The sequence below is a fragment of the Elephas maximus genome, chromosome 3 (assembly GCF_024166365.1).
Source record: "Elephas maximus indicus isolate mEleMax1 chromosome 3, mEleMax1 primary haplotype, whole genome shotgun sequence".
Taxonomy (NCBI): Eukaryota; Metazoa; Chordata; class Mammalia; order Proboscidea; family Elephantidae; genus Elephas; species Elephas maximus.
This window is the reverse complement of record NC_064821.1, coordinates 214,661,075-214,668,520: the sequence shown is the minus strand read 5'-3', so window position 1 is coordinate 214,668,520 and position 7,446 is coordinate 214,661,075. Positions and strand designations below refer to the sequence as shown.

General features: G+C 40.7%; 1 pseudogene; it reads left to right on the top strand.

Moving 5' to 3' along the window:
* The first annotated feature begins 4,067 nt into the window (after positions 1-4,067).
* LOC126073975 (nucleophosmin-like) lies at positions 4,068-4,860 on the top strand (annotated as a pseudogene).
* The last annotated feature ends 2,586 nt before the right edge of the window (positions 4,861-7,446 follow it).

The following is a 7,446-nucleotide window of genomic DNA, read 5'->3' as shown; positions in this document are numbered from 1 at the left end:
ATGGAGACATCAACTAGTTTACATGGGATCTTTAGGTAATTCATAATTGCTGGCTCAAAATAAGCAGAATAAGGAGTGGCATGAGATTAAATCTCTCCCTCATTGCCCAAGGCAGCCTCTGAGATATCTGAAACAGAGTGTGAAGACCAATAAGATATATCCATTCATGAAAATTTTCATGAAATTAAACCATCCTTGGGAAAGTCAGGCTTATTATTCATTCCTATTAAACTGTGAGTTACTTAAAAGCAGGGACTGCATTTTAGGCATTTCTGTACACTTTGCAGTACTGGACGTTTAGGTGTTTAATAAATATTTATTGAGTTTACATAACAGAATAAATGAGCTAATCTACGGTGAATAAGCTTAATCACATAATTGACATAATTAATTTCATAATTTCCTCCTAACACTTTATTGGGAGATTAGAGGTTACTGAAAGAATTAGTGTTTTGACAATCAGAGACGAGGAAGGAATTTCTAAGGTAGGGTATTTTGGAAAGTGCAGAACTCTGGTAAATTTAGATCATCAGTTACCATTGTGTGAGGAACTTTTAAACTTTGAGGTGCCGGTAGGTCTGATTGGGGAGTTTTCAGAATTAAAATTAAGCACCCCATTCAGAAACCATACTGAGGGTTTTACTTCTACACTCCTGAGAAGCACTGGGCTTCTGTTAAAGTTGCTGTTTGAAAAACAAAGCTCAGTAGTACTTGTTAAGAGTGTTCCTGCAGCTGGCCTTAGAAAAAGCTTCACTGATTTGTTAAAATAAATTAGAGCCTATAGATAAACATGTTGTTTTAACTAATTTAAGAAGTTCCTCAGCAAATGCCTAGGCATTACCTCTTTTCTCTCAGCTAAAAAAAAAAAAAAAAAAAATTTTTTTTTTTTTTAAATAAGCAGAGTTCATTTATACTTCACTAATGAATGTCGGAAACCCTGGTGGCTAGTGGGTAAGAGCTATGGCTGCTAACCAAAAGGTCAGCAATTCGAATCCACCAGGCACTCCTTGGAAACCATATGCGGCAGTTCTACTCTGTCCGATAGGGTCACTATGGGTCTGAATTGACTGGATGGCAACAGGTTTGGTGTGGGGTTTGGTTAACGAATGGTCCGTTCCAATTAAGCTGGCCCAGCTGCACATGTATCATAAACTTCCGTATCACTAAGCCTTCATGCTGGTATTGTTTATACTTTTCTTGTTAGAAATATTGCCTTAGTTAAATTGCATCAAATATGAGAGATTTGTGTTAGACTAGAAACTGACGTAAAGAAAGTTTCACAGTTAATTGCCACCCTTGTAAATCTCACCTCCTTTTCTGCCATTGTTTTGATGTGAAAATGTTTTCTGTACTCACGCTACTTGTTAAATATCTCTTTGTTTTGCCTGTAAGGCAGAAAACAAGTTACTGCCAAACTAAATGCATGCTCTCCCCTGCTTCATTCCTTCAATAACTTTTATCTGTTTAAACATCAAATTAGAGTGTTGGTCCAGTGACTTCAGGAGGGCAGTTTTACTCTGTCCTATGGGGTCACTACAGTTCATCTGCTAACTAACAGGTCAGCAGTTCAAATCACCAACAGCTCCTTGGAAACCCTAGGGGGCAGTTCTACTCTGTCCTTTAGGGTTGCTATGAGTCAGAACAAACTCGACAGCAACGGGTTTGGTTTGGTTTTTGGCATGGGGTCGCTATGAGTCGGAATCGAGTCCACGGCAGTGTGTTTGGTTTGTTTTAAATAGTGCCATTTGTTTTCCTTTGCCACTGTTAATTTAACACTAGTCATAACTATAAGTTTTAGATGCGCATATTCTGAAATAAGATCCCAGAAATGGACAGTATCCTCCATTTTTCTGTCATTTTCATTACACAATATTTAGAAATAAATAGGTACACAATATAAGAGAATTACATAAAGTTAAGCGACTCACTTTCTACAAATAAAGATTTTGAAGGAACGCTTTGACTTAGAAAAGCCAATATTTATTCAACTCAAGTAACCAAGAAGAGGAGATTAAGTTGAATGCCAAGAATTGAGGACATGATCATACATGTCTTCTATAAAACTGTTCAAAGCAATACATTTTGCAGACAATATGCATACTCGCGTGTAGTTATGGCATTTTGATTCATTCAACAGTTACTGAGCACATATGTGCAGACCCTGGCCTAGGCACTTACAGTGTATCCGTGAGTTAATGTATTTCCTGAAAACCACCTCAACCACCTAGAACCCAGATGCAAACAAAAACAAGTGTAAACGTCTTGAAAGCAATAATAAAAAGCTATTACAAAGTTTGTGAGCCAAGTCTTGAGTAGTTTGTAGCACAGTCTCTCACAGCCTTTACTTTATTCTAATAAGCTCAGATCTCTGAGTTCCTAGCTCAGAAATTAGAATGTGATGATTTGAAAAGAAGGGAAAGAGGTGGGTTATTTAAGTAGAATGTGTTTCTGAATTATTCCTACCATTCCACGTTTAATGCCCATTCAATTATCGAACATCAAGGCTCTATAATTGTATGTTTAACATACATTTTTTGAAATTGATATGTTAACATCTAGATCTTTTCTAAACTAAAAAACTGATTGATAATGTAGAGACTATTTTCTTTAGGGAGTCAAAAATTCCCTACTCTTATGGAAGTTATCTAGTAGAAAGAAGACAATAAATAATAAACATTAAATAAGTAAATCATATTGTACAGTAGAAGGTGATAAGTAATATGGAAAACAGCAGAAAGAGGGGATCAGGAATGCTGGGTAGGTTCTGGTAGTGGGGTTGCAATTTTAAATAATTTAGTTAGGGTAAGCTTGATTGAGGTGACATTTGAAGACTTTTATTATAGCTATACAGATTGAATTTATAATAAAATTTATCTATATCCCATAAAAATTACAGCCTAGAAAACCCTATGGAGCAGTTCCACTCTGTCACATGGGGTCTCTATGAGTGAAAAATCAACTAGATGGCACCTAACAACAACATATATGTATAGTATTTGGTATGTCTTACATATCCAATATATATCAAATCTGGATATAATTATATATATAGCTGTTGTCATTGTTGTTAGATACCATTGAGTCAACTTGGATTCCTAGCAACCCTATGTGATAGATGAGAACTGCCCCATAGGGTTATCTAGGCTGTAATCTGGAGCAGATCGCCACATCTTTCTCCTGCAAAGCTGCTGAGTAGGCTCTAATAGCCAGCCTTTCAGTTAGCAGCCTAGTGCTCAACTGTTGCACCACCAGGGCTCCTGAAAATATAGCTACCTATATATAAAAATCAAGACATTCCTTTCTTTTTGTAAGGTATCTTGTGAGTGTGCCACGATAAAGGCTGGAGCGCTTGAGTTTGTCTGTGACCCTTAGCAGCAGACACACCCACTTTTAGCATGTATGCCAGCACTACGTTCCCTGAGACAAACCTTCTAAGTAAAAAGGTGTTTGCACTATAATTACTGTTGTTTGGTCAGCAGATTTGCTCAGCACTTGTTTCATATGTTTAGCACTTTCAAGTCTATATCCAGCTCCCATAAGGCAGAAGTTTAAACGGATTTCCTGCTGTGAGGCTCTAGCTTAGTCAGTATGTGCCCAGGAATACTGTAACCAACCTATATTGGAAAGGACTTGATAGGAATATTATTGGAAAGAAATAAATCAGAGCTTAGCCTTTGAGAGAATCAACACACAATTTAGTTTTAAAATTGTTGACAGGAAACCCCTCTAAGTGGTGTTTTATTACCTACGAATTTCTCTTTGAAACTGTCTACTGGCATGGTTGAATGTGCCATTTGCTAAGCTATTCTGTAAATGTAGTTTTTTTCAGCACAGTTTTATAGCAGAAGTTGCACTTTCTTAACATGCGGACATACAAATTTAACATGAAAAGCAGAAAAAAATAAGGAAGCTAAACTACAAAGACTATTTGAAGTATACAAGTAGCCCTGGTGTGATTCCGTCCTGCGCAGCTGTTCTCAGCAGCTGTAGTGGTTTATCTCCACCCTTCTCCCCCGCCTTGCATGCCATCACCACACAGAAGATCCATCGGACATGGACATCCTCAAAATTATCTTTTCAGTTGTGAACTAAAGGCCGACAAAGATTTATGGATGATTTTAAGGTGGATGATGATGAAAATGAGCACGAGTTATCCTTAAGAACAGTCAGTTTAGCAGCTGGTGCAAAGGATGAATCACACATTGCTGAAGCAGAGGCAATGAACTATGAAGACAGCCCAATTACAGTAACGCTGGCAACTTTGAAAATGTCTGTACAGCCAGCGGTCTCCCTCGGGGGCTTTGCAGTAAAGTCACCTGCGGTCTGAGGGTAGAGCTGTGGCTTGGGGCCTGTACCTATTAGTGGACAGCATAGTAGCTGTGGGGGGAGATGCAGGGTCAGATGAACAGCAGGAGGACTGGGAAAGTGATCTGCCCCTGCAGGTGGTGACAAGGTTCCACACAAAGAAGTAAAACTTGCTGCTGACAAAGACGACCGATGATGATGACGATGATGATGGAGATCACGAGGATGACTCTGATGATGAAGAAACTGAAGACAAAGCTCAGTGAAGAAATCTATACAGGATACTCCAGCCAAAAATGCACAAAAAAACCAGAATGTAAAAGACCATCGAGAGGTTAAGAATCCCTCAAAAACAGGAAAAAACTCCTAAAACACTGAAGGGACATAAAAGACATTAAAAGAAAAGCACAAGCAAGTATAGAAAAAGGTGGTTCTCTTCCCAAAGTGGAAGCCAAACTCATCCACTACATGAAGAATTGCTTCCAGATGACCGACCAGGATCAAGATCTCTGGCAATGGAAGAAATCTCTTGAAGAAAATAGTTTAAACAGTATGTTAAAATTTTCTGTCTTATTTCATTTCTGTAACAGTTGATAGCTGTCTGTTCTTTCAATAGTGCAGAGTGAGAACTTTCCCTACTGTGTCTGATAAGTGTCCAGGTTCCTTTGCCAAGAACGTGTTGTCCAAAATGCCTATTTGGTTTTTAAAGTTGGAACTCCCTCCACTCCTTGCTTGGAGTGTTATGATAGGACATAGCAGTAGCAGTGGTCAGACAAATGGAAATGGTGGGGAGACAAAAATACGCATGTGAAATAAACTCTGTGTTAAAAAAAAATGCAGTATTTATTGATTAGCAGTAAGAATGGCCTTGCCTTCTGTTTACAAGCTGTGTGGGAGCAGAAAGTACTGACTCGCATATATGAGGAAATCAGTTCACTCTGTTGTCATAAAAATGCTTTTAAATTCATAGTCACTGTAGTCCTTGGGATTCATATTTACCTGTATCCTTTACTGTTAACAATATCCCATAGAAAGATTTAGAGCAGATTTTGGTTTATTAAACAGACTATTAGTCACAACACACGTATATGGTAAAACTGACACCCACCCTATTCCCAAAAAGATTTGAGGCTGCTTACAATAAAATCTCAGATACACTGAGCAGTAAATACAGATAAGAGGATGCAATACACTATCAGTAGGTGTATGTTCCATTTCTGTGACTGAATTTCAAATTTTAAGCAGCCAGTTCAAAAACTGGAAATAAAGTATATCGTGTAGATCTTGTCACCAGAAAGAAAAAAATCATACAGTTTCCTCAGGAAAAGCCAATTATCCTGGCATTAATTTTAAAAATAATTTCTCAGGGGCGACAGCAAAGGGAGAGACAGGTTCCTTATGGTTGTTACCTAAAATGACCTTAAATTTTAAAAAAAAAGAAAGCCAGAAAAGCATAACTGTAAAACTCAATAAAGATGATTCTGGATTGTCAGATCGTTATGAGAGGAATAATTTTCCTTAAACTATATATCAGAACCACATACTTTAAAAATTTTGCATTGAATTCACTAAACACAAAGCTTTTTCTCTTCTCCTAAGTCCAGCGAATGCCCCATGCCTTCTTAGGACATCCAAAAGCAGTGGACGGCTGCATATCTTTGTTCTCTGAGGTTGGCAAATTTGTTAAGCATATTCCAAAACTTGGATATACAAGAATACCTTTGGCATTAGCTGAAAATGGGCACATCTTATCTTCTGAATCCACATACAAAGAGTCAACATCTCCCAAGAACGTGGGTTGCCATAACCCTCAGAAGTTCATGTCATCAACTGGAACACTCTTTAAAAAGTAAGTCAGGAGGGGCCAAGATGGCTGACTAGGTAGACGCTACCTCGGATCCCTCTTGCAACAAAGACTGGGAAAAACAAGTGAATGGATCACATACATGACAACCTACGAACCCTGACCAACAAACACAGATTTAAAGAGTTGACCTGAGTTACAGAGACCGAGAACGAACAACTACGGGGAAGCAGCGACTGTTTTCGGAGCCTGGAGCCGGCGTCCCAGTCAGGAAACCTTGGCGCCGGGCTTTGGACAGGGTGCAGGGGAGCTGAGCACGGCATCCTGTGACGGTGCAAACACAGGGTGCAGCCCTACCCCCTGAACTGACCTCGGGAGGGGGTGCAGCCGGTCCGCACGGGCAGCGCGGCGAGGCAGCTGGCGGGAGGAGAAGTCACCGGGAGGCAGCGACTGGTTTTGGAGCCGTGAGTGCAGCGTCCTAGCTGGGGAACCTTGGCGCAGGGCTTTGGATTGGGCACAGGGAAGCTGAGCACGACATCCTGTGACAGTGCAAACACAGAGCACAGCCCCAGGCCCCTGAATTGACCTCGGGGGGGCCCAGCCAGTCCTTGCGGGCAGCGCAGCGACGCGGCTGGCGGGAGGAGAAGTCACCGGAGGCAGTGACTGGTTTTGGAGCTGGGAGTGCAGCATCCCAGCTGGGGAACCTTAGCATGGGGCTTTGGATTGGCAGCGGAGGAACTCACCACGACTTCTCAGACAGCGCAAGCACGGGACACGGGCCTGACCCTCGGGGGCAATCTCTACCCAGCCAGCACACACAGGTGACGTGCCCCTCGGGAATCTCAGATAAAACAGTCATCCCAAGCAAGATAAGTAACTTTGTCTATATTCTGGGGTGCTACTCTCCCCTCCTATTTTTCTGAACCCTCCCCTACCCTTCCCAGGCAGCTTCATTAACATTGGAATTTCCTGAGCCAGAGGGAGAACTACTCCGCAGTTTTTCTTTTCCTTTTTTTTTTTTTTTTTTTGGTCTTTTCCTAACCCATTCTTCTGGCCTGAGAGAAGCAACCACAAAAAACCCAGAGACCAAAAATCCTTCCCTAATTGGACTAAAAACACAGAACCAGCTCCAGCCAAGCATATGTGATCCACAGTCTCGGGCTTTCATCCCTACAGGGAACAAGGTGGCTATTATAATGCAAAGGCATTTCTGACAGGGATCTGACTGCATTTGTTTTAGCAGATTTACTGGAAAGACAAGTTTCCCAGGTCTGATATCTCTGCGTATTCAACAGAGCCCTCACTGACCCACAACAGGGAACTGAGGGCTGAAGCTC